Source organism: Vidua macroura, chromosome 21 (assembly GCF_024509145.1).
Source record: "Vidua macroura isolate BioBank_ID:100142 chromosome 21, ASM2450914v1, whole genome shotgun sequence".
NCBI lineage: Eukaryota > Metazoa > Chordata > Aves > Passeriformes > Viduidae > Vidua > Vidua macroura.
In genome coordinates, this window is record NC_071591.1 from 89,771 (window position 1) to 101,047 (window position 11,277).

At 52.7% G+C, this 11,277-nt stretch overlaps 1 long non-coding RNA gene across 1 annotated transcript in view; it reads right to left on the minus strand.

Moving 5' to 3' along the window:
* Nucleotides 1-11,038, minus strand: part of LOC128817866 (uncharacterized) — an 88,553-nt gene extending 77,515 nt beyond the window's left edge. Inside the window, exon 1 of the long non-coding RNA XR_008440319.1 lies at nt 10,803-11,038. This is a non-coding gene — a long non-coding RNA (uncharacterized LOC128817866). The remainder of the gene's footprint in view (nt 1-10,802) is intronic.
* Nucleotides 11,039-11,277: the final 239 nt, after the last annotated feature.

Below are 11,277 nucleotides of genomic sequence, written 5' to 3' on the forward strand. Positions count from 1 at the left end.
CAGGCCCCTGGAGACAAGGACTGACCCTTTTCCCTGGGAAAGAAAAGTGGCCAGCCCAGGTTCTTAATGTTAGTTTCTAGGGTTCCCTTGGGACTGTCAGGGCAGCACAGGTTTGAGGTGGGGGCAGCTTGGGTCTGCGACACATCCTCGATCGTTCGGATTTTTGGACGTTGCCGGCCACTGAGGGCCACAGGCCCATGGAAACAAAGATCAGCTTTTTCCCTGGGAATGAAAAGTGGTCAGCCCAGGTTCTTAATGTCAGTTTGTAGGGCTCCCTTGGGACTGTCAGGGCAGCACAGGTTTGAGGTGGGGGCAGCTTGGGTCTGCGACACATCCTCGATCGTTCGGATTTTGGGACGCAGCCCGCTACTGAGGGCCACAGGCCCCTGGAGACAAGGACCGGCCCTTTTTCCAGGGAAAGAAACGTGGCGAGCCCAGGTTCTTAATGTCAGTTTGTAGGGGTCCCTTGGGACTGTCAGGGCAGCACAGGTTTGAGGTGGGGGCAGCTTGGGTCTGCGACACATCCTCGATCGTTCGGATTTTGGGACGCAGCTGGCTGCTGAGGGCCACAGGCCCCTGGAGACAAGGACCGGCCCTTTATCCTGGGAAAGAAAAGTGGTCAGCCCAGGTTCTTAATGTCAGTTTGTAGGGTTCCCTTGGGACTGTCAGGGCAGCACAGGTTTGAGGTGGGGGCAGCTTGGGTCTGCGACACATCCTCGATCGTTCGGATTTTTGGATGTAGCTGGCCACTGAGGGCCACAGGCCCCTGGAGACAAAGATCAGCCTTTTTCCTGGGAAAGAAAAGTGGTCCACCCAGTTTCTTAATGTCAGTTTGTAGGGTTCCCTTGGGACTGTCAGGGCAGCACAGGTTTGAGTTGGGGGCAGCTTGGGTCTGCGACACATCCTCAATCGTTCGGTATTTTGGAGGTGTCTGGGGACACAGGGCCGCAGGCCCCTGGAGAAAAGGACCGGCTTTTTCCTGGGAAAAAAAAGTGGCCAACCCAGGTTCTTAATGTGAGTTTGTAGGGTTCCCTTGGGACTGTCAGGGCAGCACAGGTTTGAGGTGGGGGCAGCTTGGGTCTGCGACACATCCTCACTCGTTAGGATTTTTGGAGGTGCCCAGCCACTGAGGGCCACAGGCCCCTGGAGAAAAAGATCAGCCTTTTCTCTGGGAAAGAAAAGTGGTCAGCCCAGGTTCTTAATGTCAGTTTGTAGGGTTCCCTTGGGACTGTCAGGGCAGCACAGGTTTGAGGTGGGGGCAGCTTGGGTCTGCGACACATCCTCGATCGTTTGGATTTTTGGAGGTGTCTGGCCAGTCAGAGCCACAGGCCCCTGCAGACAAAGATCAGCCTTTTTCCTGGGAAAGAAAAATGGTCAGCCCAGGTTCTTAATGTCAGTTTGTAGGGTTCCCTTGGGACTGTCAGGGCAGCACAGGTTTGAGGTGGGGGCAGCTTGGGTCTGCGACACATCCTCGATCGTTCGGATTTTTGGACGTAGCCGGCCACTGAGGGCCACAGGCCCATGGAGACAAAGATCAGCATTTTTCCTGGGAAAGAAAAGTGGTCAGCCCAGGTTCTTAATGTCAGTTTGTAGGGTTCCCTTGGGACTGTCAGGGCAGCACAGGTTTGAGGTGGGGGCAGCTTGGGTCTGCAACACATCCTCGATTGTTCGGAATTTTGGAGGTGTCCGGGGACACAGGGCCACAGGCCCCTGGAGACAAGGACCCTTTTCCCTGGAAAAGAAAAGTGGCCAGCCCAGGTTCTTAATGTCAGTTTGTAGGGTTCCCTTGGGACTGTCAGGGCAGCACAGGTTTGAGGTGGGGGCAGCTTGGGTCTGCAACACATCCTCGATCGTTCGGAATTTTGGAGGTGTCTGGGGAGACAGGGAAACAGGCCCCTGGAGAAAAGGACCGGCCCTTTTCCTTGGGAAAGAAAAGTGGCCAGCCCAGGTTCTTAATGGCAGTTTGTAGGGTTCCCTTGGGACTGTCAGGGCAGCACAGGTTTGAGGTGGGGGCAGCTTGGGTCTGCGACACATCCTCGATCGTTCGGAATTTTTGGACGTAGCCGGCCACTGAGGTCCACAGGCCCATGGAAACAAAGATCAGTTTTTTTCCTTTGGAAAGAAAAGTGGCCAGCCCAGGTTCCTGATGTCAGTTTGTAGGGTTCCCTTGGGACTGTCAGGGCAGCACAAGTTTGAGGTGGGGGCAGCTTGGGTCTGCGACACATCCTCGATCGTTTGGATGTTGGGACGCAGCCGGCTATTGAGGCACATAGGCTCCTGGAGACAAAGACCGGCCCTTTTCCCTGGGAAAGAAATGTGGCCAGCCCAGGTTCTTAATGTCAGTTTGTAGGGTTCCCTTGGGACTGTCAGGGCAGCACAGGTTTGAGGTGGGGGCAGCTTGGGTCTGCGACACATCCTCGATCGTTTGGAGTTTTGGAGGTCTCCAGCCACTGAGGGCCACAGGCCCCTGGAGACAAAGATCAGCCTTTTTCCTGGGAAAGAAAAGTGGCCAGCGCAGGTTCCTGATGTCAGTTTGTAGGGTTCCCTTGGGACTGTCAGGGCAGCACAGGTTTGAGGTGGGGGCAGCTTGGGTCTGCGACACATCCTCGATCTTTCGGATTTTTGGACGTAGCCGGCCACTGAGGGCCACAGGCCCCTGGAGGAAAAGATCAGCCTTTTTCCTGGAAAGAAAAGTGGCCAGGCCAGGTTCTTAATGTCAGTTTGTAGGGTTCCCTTGGGACTGTCAGGGCAGCACAGGTTTGAAGTGACGGCAGCTTGGGTCTGCAACACATCCTCGATCGTTCGGAATTTTGGAGGTGTCTGGGGACAAAGGGCCACAGGCCCCTGGAGACAAGGACCGGCCCTTTTCCCTGGGAAATAAAAGTGGCCAGCCCAGGTTCTTAATGTCAGTTTGTAGGGTTCCCTTGGTACTGTCAGGGCAGCACAGGTTTGAGATGGGGGCAAGTTGGGTCCGGAACACATCCTCGATCGTTTGGATTTTTGGAGGTGCCCAGCCACTGAGGTCCACAGGCCCCTGGAGACAAAGATCAGCCTTTTCCCTGGGAAAGAAAAGTGGTCAGCCCAGGTTCCTGATGTCAGTTTGTAGGGTTCCCTTGGGACTGTCAGGGCAGCACAGGTTTGAGGTGGGGGCAGCTTGGGTCTGCAACACATCCTCGATTGTTCGGATTTTTGGACGTAGCTGGCCACTGAGGGCCACAGGCCCCTGGAGAAAAAGATCAGCCTTTTTCCTGGAAAGAAAAGTGGTCAGCCCAGGTCCTTAATGTCAGTTTGTAGGGTTCCCTTGGGACTGTCAGGGCAGCACAGGTTTGAGGTGGGGGCAGCTTGGGTCTGTGACACATCCTCGATCGTTTGGGTTTTTGGAGGTGTCCAGCCACTCACGGCCACAGGACCCTGTAGACAAAGACCGGCCCTTTTCCCTGGGAAAGAAAAGTGGCCAGCCCAGGTTCTTAATGTCAGTTTGTAGGGTTCCCTTGGGACTGTCAGGGCAGCACAGGTTTGAGTTGGGGGCAGCTTAGGTCTGCAACACATCTTCGATCGTTCGGAATTTTGGAGGTGTCTGGGGAGACAGGGAAACAGGCCCCTGGAGAAAAGGACCGGCCCTTTTCCCTGGGAAAGAAAAGTGGCCAGCCCAGGTTCTTAATGTCAGTTTGTAGGGTTCCCTTGGGACTGTCAGGGCAGCACAGGTTTGAGGTGGGGGCAGCTTGGGTCTGCGACACATCCTCGATCGTTCGGATTTAGGGATGCAGCCGGCGACAGAGGGACATAGGCTCCTGGAGGCAAAGACCGGCCCTTTTCCCTGGGAAAGAAATGTGGCCAGCCCAGGTTCTTAATGTCAGTTTGTAGGGGTCCCTTGGGACTGTCAGGGCAGCACAGGTTTGAGGTGGGGGCAGCTTGGGTCTGCAACATATCCTCGATCGTTTGGATTTTTGGAGGTCTCCAGCCACTGAGGGCCACAGGCCCCTGGAGACAAAGATCAGCCTTTTTCCTGTGAAAGAAAAGTGGCCAGCCCAGGTTCCTGATGTCAGTTTGTAGGGTTCCCTTGGGACTGTCAGGGCAGCACAGGTTTGAGGTGGGGGCAGCTTGGGTCTGCGACACATCCTCGATCGTTCGGATTTTTGGACGTAGCCAGCCATTGAGGGCCACAGGCCCCTGGAGAAAAAGATCAGCCTTTTTCCTGTAAAGAAAAGTGGTCAGCCCAGGTTCTTAATGTCAGTTTGTAGGGTTCCCTTGGGACTGTCAGGGCAGCACAGGTTTGAGGTGACGGCAGCTTGGGTCTGCAACACATCCTCGATCGTGCGGAATTTTGGAGGTGTCCGGGGACACAGGGCCACAGGCCCCTGGAGACAAGGACCCTTTTCCCTGGAAAAGAAAAGTGGCCAGCCCAGGTTCTTAATGTCAGTTTGTAGGGTTCCCTTGGGACTGTCAGGGCAGCACAGGTTTGAGGTGGGGGCAGCTTGGGTCTGCGACACATCCTCGATCGTTTGTATTTTTGGAGGTGTCCAGCCACCGAGGGGCCACAGGCCCATGGAAACAAAGATCAGCTTTTTTCCTTTGAAAGAAAAGTGGTCAGCCCAGGTTCTTAATGTCAGTTTGTAGGGTTCCCTTGGGACTGTCAGGGCAGCACAGGTTTGAGGTGGGGGCAGCTTGGGTCTGCGACACATCCTCGATCGTTTGGATTTTTGGAGGTCTCCAGCCACTGAGGGCCACAGGCCCCTGGAGGCAAAGATCAGCCTTTTTCCTGGGAAAGAAATGTGGCCAGCCCAGGTTCTTAATGTCAGTTTGTAGGGTTCCCTTGGGACTGTCAGGGCAGCACAGGTTTGAGGTGGGGGCAGCTTGGGTCTGCGACACATCCTCGATCGTTTGGATTTTTGGAGGTGTCCAGCCACTCACGGCCACAGGCCCCTGGAGACAAAGATCAGCCTTTTTCCTGCGAAAGAAAAGTGGCCAGCCCAGGTTCCTCATGTCAGTTTGTAGGGTTCCCTTGGGACTGTCAGGGCAGCACAGGTTTGAGGTGGGGGCAGCTTGGGTCTGCGACATATCCTCGATCGTTCGGAATTTTTGGACGTAGCCGGCCACTGAGGGCCACAGGCCTCTGGAGAAAAGGACCGGGCCTTTTCCCTGGGAAAGAAAAGTGGTCAGCCCAGGTTCTTAATGTCAGTTTGTAGGGTTCCCTTGGGACTGTCAGGGCAGCACAGGATTGAGGTGGGGGCAGCTTGGGTCTGCGACATATCCTGAATCGTTCGGATTTTGGGAAGCAGCCAGCTACTGCGGGACATAGGCTCCTGTAGACAAAGACCGGCCCTTTTCCCTGGGAAAGAAAAGTGGCCAGCCCAGGTTCCTCATGTCAGTTTGTAGGGTTCCCTTGGGACTGTCAGGGCAGCACAGGTGTGAGCTCGGGGCAGCTTGGGTCTGTGACACATCCTCGATCGTTTGGATTTTTGGAGGTGTCCAGCCACTGAGGGCCACAGGCCCATGGAAACAAAGATCAGCTTTTTTCCTTTGAAAAAAAAGTGGCCAGCCCAGGTTCTTAATGTCAGTTTGTAGGGTTCCCTTGGGACTGTCAGGGCAGCACAGGTTTGAGGTGGGGCCAGCTTGGGTCTGCGACACATCCTCGATCGTTCGGATTTTTGGACGTAGCCGGCTGCTGAGGGACATAGGCTCATGGACACAAGGACCGGCCCTTTTCCCTGGGAAAGAAAATTGGCCAGCCCAGGTTCTTAATGTCAGTTTGTAGGGTTCCCTTGGGACTGTCAGGGCAGCACAGGTTTGAGGTGGGGGCAGCTTGGGTCTGCGACACATCCTCGATCGTTCGGAATTTTTGGACGTAGACGGCCACTGAGGTCCACAGGCCCATGGAAACAAAGATCAGCTTTTTTCCTGGGAAAGAAAAGTGGCCAGCCCAGGTTCTTAATGTCAGTTTGTAGGGTTCCCTTGGGACTGTCAGGGCAGCACAGGTTTGAGGTGGGGGCAGCTTGGGTCTGCGACACATCCTCGATCGTTCGGATTTTGGGACGCAGCCGGCTACTGATGGACATAGGCTCCTGGAGACAAAGACTGGCCCTTTTCCCTGGGAAGGAAAAGTGGCCAGCCCAGGTTCTTAATGTCAGTTTGTAGGGTTCCCTTGGGACTGTCAGGGCAGCACAGGTTTGAGGTGGGGGCAGCTTGGGTCTGCGACACATCCTCGATCGTTTGGATTTTTGGAGGTGTCCAGCCACTCACGGCCACAGGCCCCTGGACACAAAGATCAGCCTTTTTCCTGCGAAAGAAAAGTGGCCAGCCCAGGTTCTTAATGTCAGTTTGTAGGGTTCCCTTGGGACTGTCAGGGCAGCAGAGGTTTGAGGTGGGGGCAGCTTGGGTCTGCGACATATCCTCGATCGTTCGGAATTTTTGGACGTAGCCGGTCACTGAGGGCCACAGGCCTCTGGAGACAAGGTCCGGGCCTTTTCCCTGGGAAAGAAAAGTGGCCAGGCCAGGTTCTTAATGTCAGTTTGTAGGGTTCCCTTGGGACTGTCAGGGCAGCACAGGTTTGAGGTGGGGGCAGCTTGGGTCTGCGACACATCCTCGATCGTTCGGATTTTGGGATGCAGCCGGCGACTGAGGGACATAGGCTCCTGGAGACAAAGACCGGCCCTTTTCCCTGGGAAAGAAAAGTGGTCAGACCAGGTTCTTAATGTCAGTTTGTAGGGTTCCCTTGGGACTGTCAGGGCAGCACAGGATTGAGGTGGGGGCAGCTTGGGTCTGCGACACATCCTCGATCGTTCGGATTTTGGGAAGCAGCCAGCTACTGCGGGACATAGGCTACTGTAGACAAAGACCGGCCCTTTTCCCTGGGAAAGAAAAGTGGCCAGCCCAGGTTCCTCATGTCAGTTTGTAGGGTTCCCTTGGGACTGTCAGGGCAGCACAGGTGTGAGCTCGGGGCAGCTTGGGTCTGTAACACATCCTCGATCGTTTGGATTTTTGGCGGTGTCCAGCCACTGAGGGCCACAGGCCCATGGAAACAAGATCAACTTTTTTCCTGGGAAAGAAAAGTGGTCAGCCCAGGTCCTTAATGTCAGTTTGTAGGCTTCCCTTGGGACTGTCAGGGCAGCACAGGTTTGAGGTGACGGCAGCTTGGGTCTGCGACACATCCTCGATCGTTCGGATTTTGGGAAGCAGCCAGCTACTGCGGGACATAGGCTCCTGTAGACAAAGACCGGCCCTTTTCCCTGGGAAAGAAAAGTGGCCAGCCCAGGTTCCTCATGTCAGTTTGTAGGGTTCCCTTGGGACTGTCAGGGCAGCACAGGTGTGAGCTCGGGGCAGCTTGGGTCTGTAACACATCCTCGATCGTTTGGATTTTTGGAGGTGTCCAGCCACTGAGGGCCACAGGCCCATGGAAACAAAGATCAGCTTTTTTCCTGGGAAAGAAAAGTGGTCAGCCCAGGTTCTTAATGTCAGTTTGTAGGGTTCCCTTGGGACTGTCAGGGCAGCACAGGTTTGAGATGGGGGCAACTTGGGTCTGCGACACATCCTCTATCGTTCGGATTTTTGGAGGTCTCCAGCCACTGAGGGCCACAGGCCCCTGGAGGCAAAGATCAGCCTTTTTCCTGGGAAAGAAAAGTGGCCAGCCCAGGTTCTTAATGTCAGTTTGTAGGGTTCCCTTGGGACTGTCAGGGCAGCACAGGTTTGAGGTGGGGGCAGCTTGGGTCTGCGACACATCCTCGATCGTTCGGATTTTTGGACGCAGCCGGCTACTGATGGACATAGGCCCCTGGAGACAAAGACTGGCCCTTTTCCCTGGGAAGGAAAAGTGGTCAGCCCAGGTTCTTAATGTCAGTTTATAGGGTTCCCTTGGGACTGTCAGGGCAGCACAGGTTTGAGGTGACGGCAGCTTGGGTCTGCAACACATCCTCGATCGTTTGTGTTTTTGGAGGGGTCCAGCCACTCACGGCCACAGGCCCCTGGAGACAAAGATCAGCCTTTTTCCTGCGAAAGAAAAGTGGCCAGCCCAGGTTCTTAATGTCAGTTTGTAGGGTTCCCTTGGGACTGTCAGGGCAGCACAGGTTTGAGGTGGGGGCAGCTTGGGTCTGCGACACATCCTCGATCGTTCGGATTTTGGGATGCAGCCGGCGACTGAGGGACATAGGCTCCTGGAGACAAAGACCGGCCCTTTTCCCTGGGAAAGAAAAGTGGTCAGCCCAGGTTCTTAATGTCAGTTTGTAGGGCTCCCTTGGGACTGTCAGGGCAGCACAGGATTGAGGTGGGGGCAGCTTGGGTCTGCGACACATCCTCGATCGTTCAGAATTTTGGGAAGCAGCCAGCTACTGCGGGACATAGGCTCCTGTAGACAAAGACCGGCCCTTTTCCCTGGGAAAGAAAAGTGGCCAGCCCAGGTTCCTCATGTCAGTTTGTAGGGTTCCCTTGGGACTGTCAGGGCAGCACAGGTTTGAGGTGGGGGCAGCTTGGGTCTGCGACACATCCTCGATCGTTTGGATTTTTGGAGGTCTCCAGCCACTCAGGGCCTGAGGCAACTGGAGACAAAGACCAGCCCTTTTCCCTGGGAAAGAAAAGTGGTCAGCTCAGGTTCTTAATGTCAGTTTGTAGGGTTCCCTTGGGACTGTCAGGGCAGCACAGGTTTGAGGTGGGGGCAGCTTAGGTCTGCGACACATCCTCGATCGTTCGGATTTTGGGACGCAGCCGCCCACTGAGGGCCTAAACCCTAACCCTAAACCCTAAACCCAAACCCTAACCCCTAACCCTACAAGATGGTGGCACCCATGTGGTCACACGATGGGGAGTAAGATGGCAGCACCTGTGTGGTCATGTGACAGGGAGCAAGATGGTGGCGCCCATAGGGTCACGTGATCGGGATCAAGGTGGCGGTGTCTACATGGTGGGAGTGATGTGGGTAGTGGGTATTGTAATGTGCCAGGTGGAGCCCTAATTAGGGGTTGTATAGGTATATATAAAAAAGAAGAAAAACTATATGTCCGGTGCAGCAGTAGAAAGTTTCAGGCTCCCGGGGAGTAAATTATTTTTTTTTTTTAATAATTATTTAAAGTTTGTTTTTTATTTTACTCCCAGGGAGCCTGAAAGTTTCTACTGCTGCTTTTTGAAAGCTAGAAGGGGAAACAAAGTTAGAAATGAAAAGATGGAAAGGAAGAAAAAGAGTTAAGAGAGGATTAAGAGACGACTTAAGAGAGGACTTAAGAGAGCACTTAAGAGAGGACTTAAGAGAGCACTTAAGAGAGCACTTAAGAGAAGACTTAAGAGACGACTTAAGAGAGGACTTAAGAGAGCACTTAAGAGAGGACTTAAGAGAGCACTTAAGAGAGGACTTAAGAGAGGACTTAAGAGAGCACTTAAGAGAGCACTTAAGAGAAGACTTAAGAGATGACTTAAGAGACGACTTAAGACAGCACTTAAGAGATGACTTAAGAGACTACTTTAGAGAAGACTTAAGAGAGGACTTAAGAGAGGACTTAAGACAGCACTTAAGAGATGACTTAAGAGACTACTTTAGAGAAGACTTAAGAGAGGACTTAAGAGAGGGCTTAAGAGACGACTTAAGAGACGACTTAAGAACAGAAGACTTAAGAGAGCACTTAAGAGAGGACTTAAGAGCGGACTTAAGAAGAGAAGACTTAAGAGAGGACTTAAGAGAGGACTTAAGAGAGGACTTAAGAGACGACTGAAGAAGAGACAACTTAAGAGAGCACTTAAGAGAGCACTTAAGAGACGAAAAGCAATAGGAAAAGAATGGCAAAGAGTAAAAAAATGAGAAGGGTTACAGTGAAAAAGAAAGAGGGTGAGAGTGAAAAAGAGGACAAAAGAATAGAGGAAAAAAGAGAAGCTGGAGAGAAAAAGAAATAAAGAGTAAAAGCATCAACTATAGAGACAAATAAATAGTTAGAAATAGTGAAATAGAGAAACAGAAGAAAAGACATACAGGGAAATAGAGAAGCAGAGAGAGACAGTTAGAAACAGTGAGAAACAGAAACAAAGTTAGGGACAGACAGAAATGACATGACAGAAAGAAAACTAAGAGAAGAAGCAAAGGAAGAAATACAGTGGGGGAAAAAAAAAGACTAAACCACACCAAAAAAACACAGGAGCCAAAGGGGGAGGGGGAGGGAGCGGGGGGCATCATTATTAGGGTTGATTCAACTTTATTGAATGATTTTTTTATTTACACTCCAGCAAAACACATGGAAATGATGTATACGAATGGGAGCGTAGATACAATCCGTACGCTGACCGGTAGAAATCCCACTTACGTACGGAGCCATATGTGGAAATGCGGCGGCAAATGCAAACACGGAACGATACGGGGCAATAGAAACCGAACGCATATTAACACAATATAACATTTTTTCTATTTACATTACATTTTGTTTGATTGCTAGAGGAAAGACCAAAACAAAAATAGCACACAGAAAACAACAGTCATCCACCGTGACCACCTCCTTCACATTGCACGCAAACTCACCCTCGCTCTCATTTCAACCGCTCCGTTACGCCCCGGCAATCGTTGTTCCTCGGGAACGTGGTCCCCGGGAGCCTCCTAAAAAATCCTCCTGCCTGACGAAAACCCCGGTCCCGGGACGGTCCGCGTCCAAACTTTGGCGATGAACTTCGCCTCACGGACCGGCCGGGACCGAGGGAAAAAAAACCCAGCCGGGGGGAAAAAAAAAAAAAAAACCCGGCTGGGGATTTTTTATTCTAAATTTAAAAATGAGCTGAAAAACCTGAAAGGCAAAGGCCATAAGCACAAGGTTAGAACCGGTCAACACACACACACACACAAACACACACACACAGAGCCCTCCTTCAGCTTACCCACAAACCCTCCCTCGCTCTCGTCTCAACCGCTCCCCTAACCCCCGGCCATCGACACGCATGCACGACGCTCCTCGGGAACGTGGTTCCCGGGAGCCTCCGAAAAAATCCTCCTGCCTGACGAAAACCCCGGTCCCGGGACGGTCCGCGTCCAAACTTTGGCGATGAACGTCGCCTCGCGGACCGGCCGGGACCGAGGGAAAAAAAACCCAGCCGGGGGGAAAAAAAAAAAAAACAACCCCGGCTGGGGATTTTTTATTATAAATCTAAAAATGAGCTGAAAAACCTGAAAGGCAAAGGCCATACGCACAAGGTTAGAACCGGTCAACACACACTCACACCTGCAGACACAAGCTCTCACAGACAGACACGGACAATCACGCTCTCTCACACGCTCTTCCGCTTACACGCTGACTGTGACCCTTACTTGAAACGCTACAT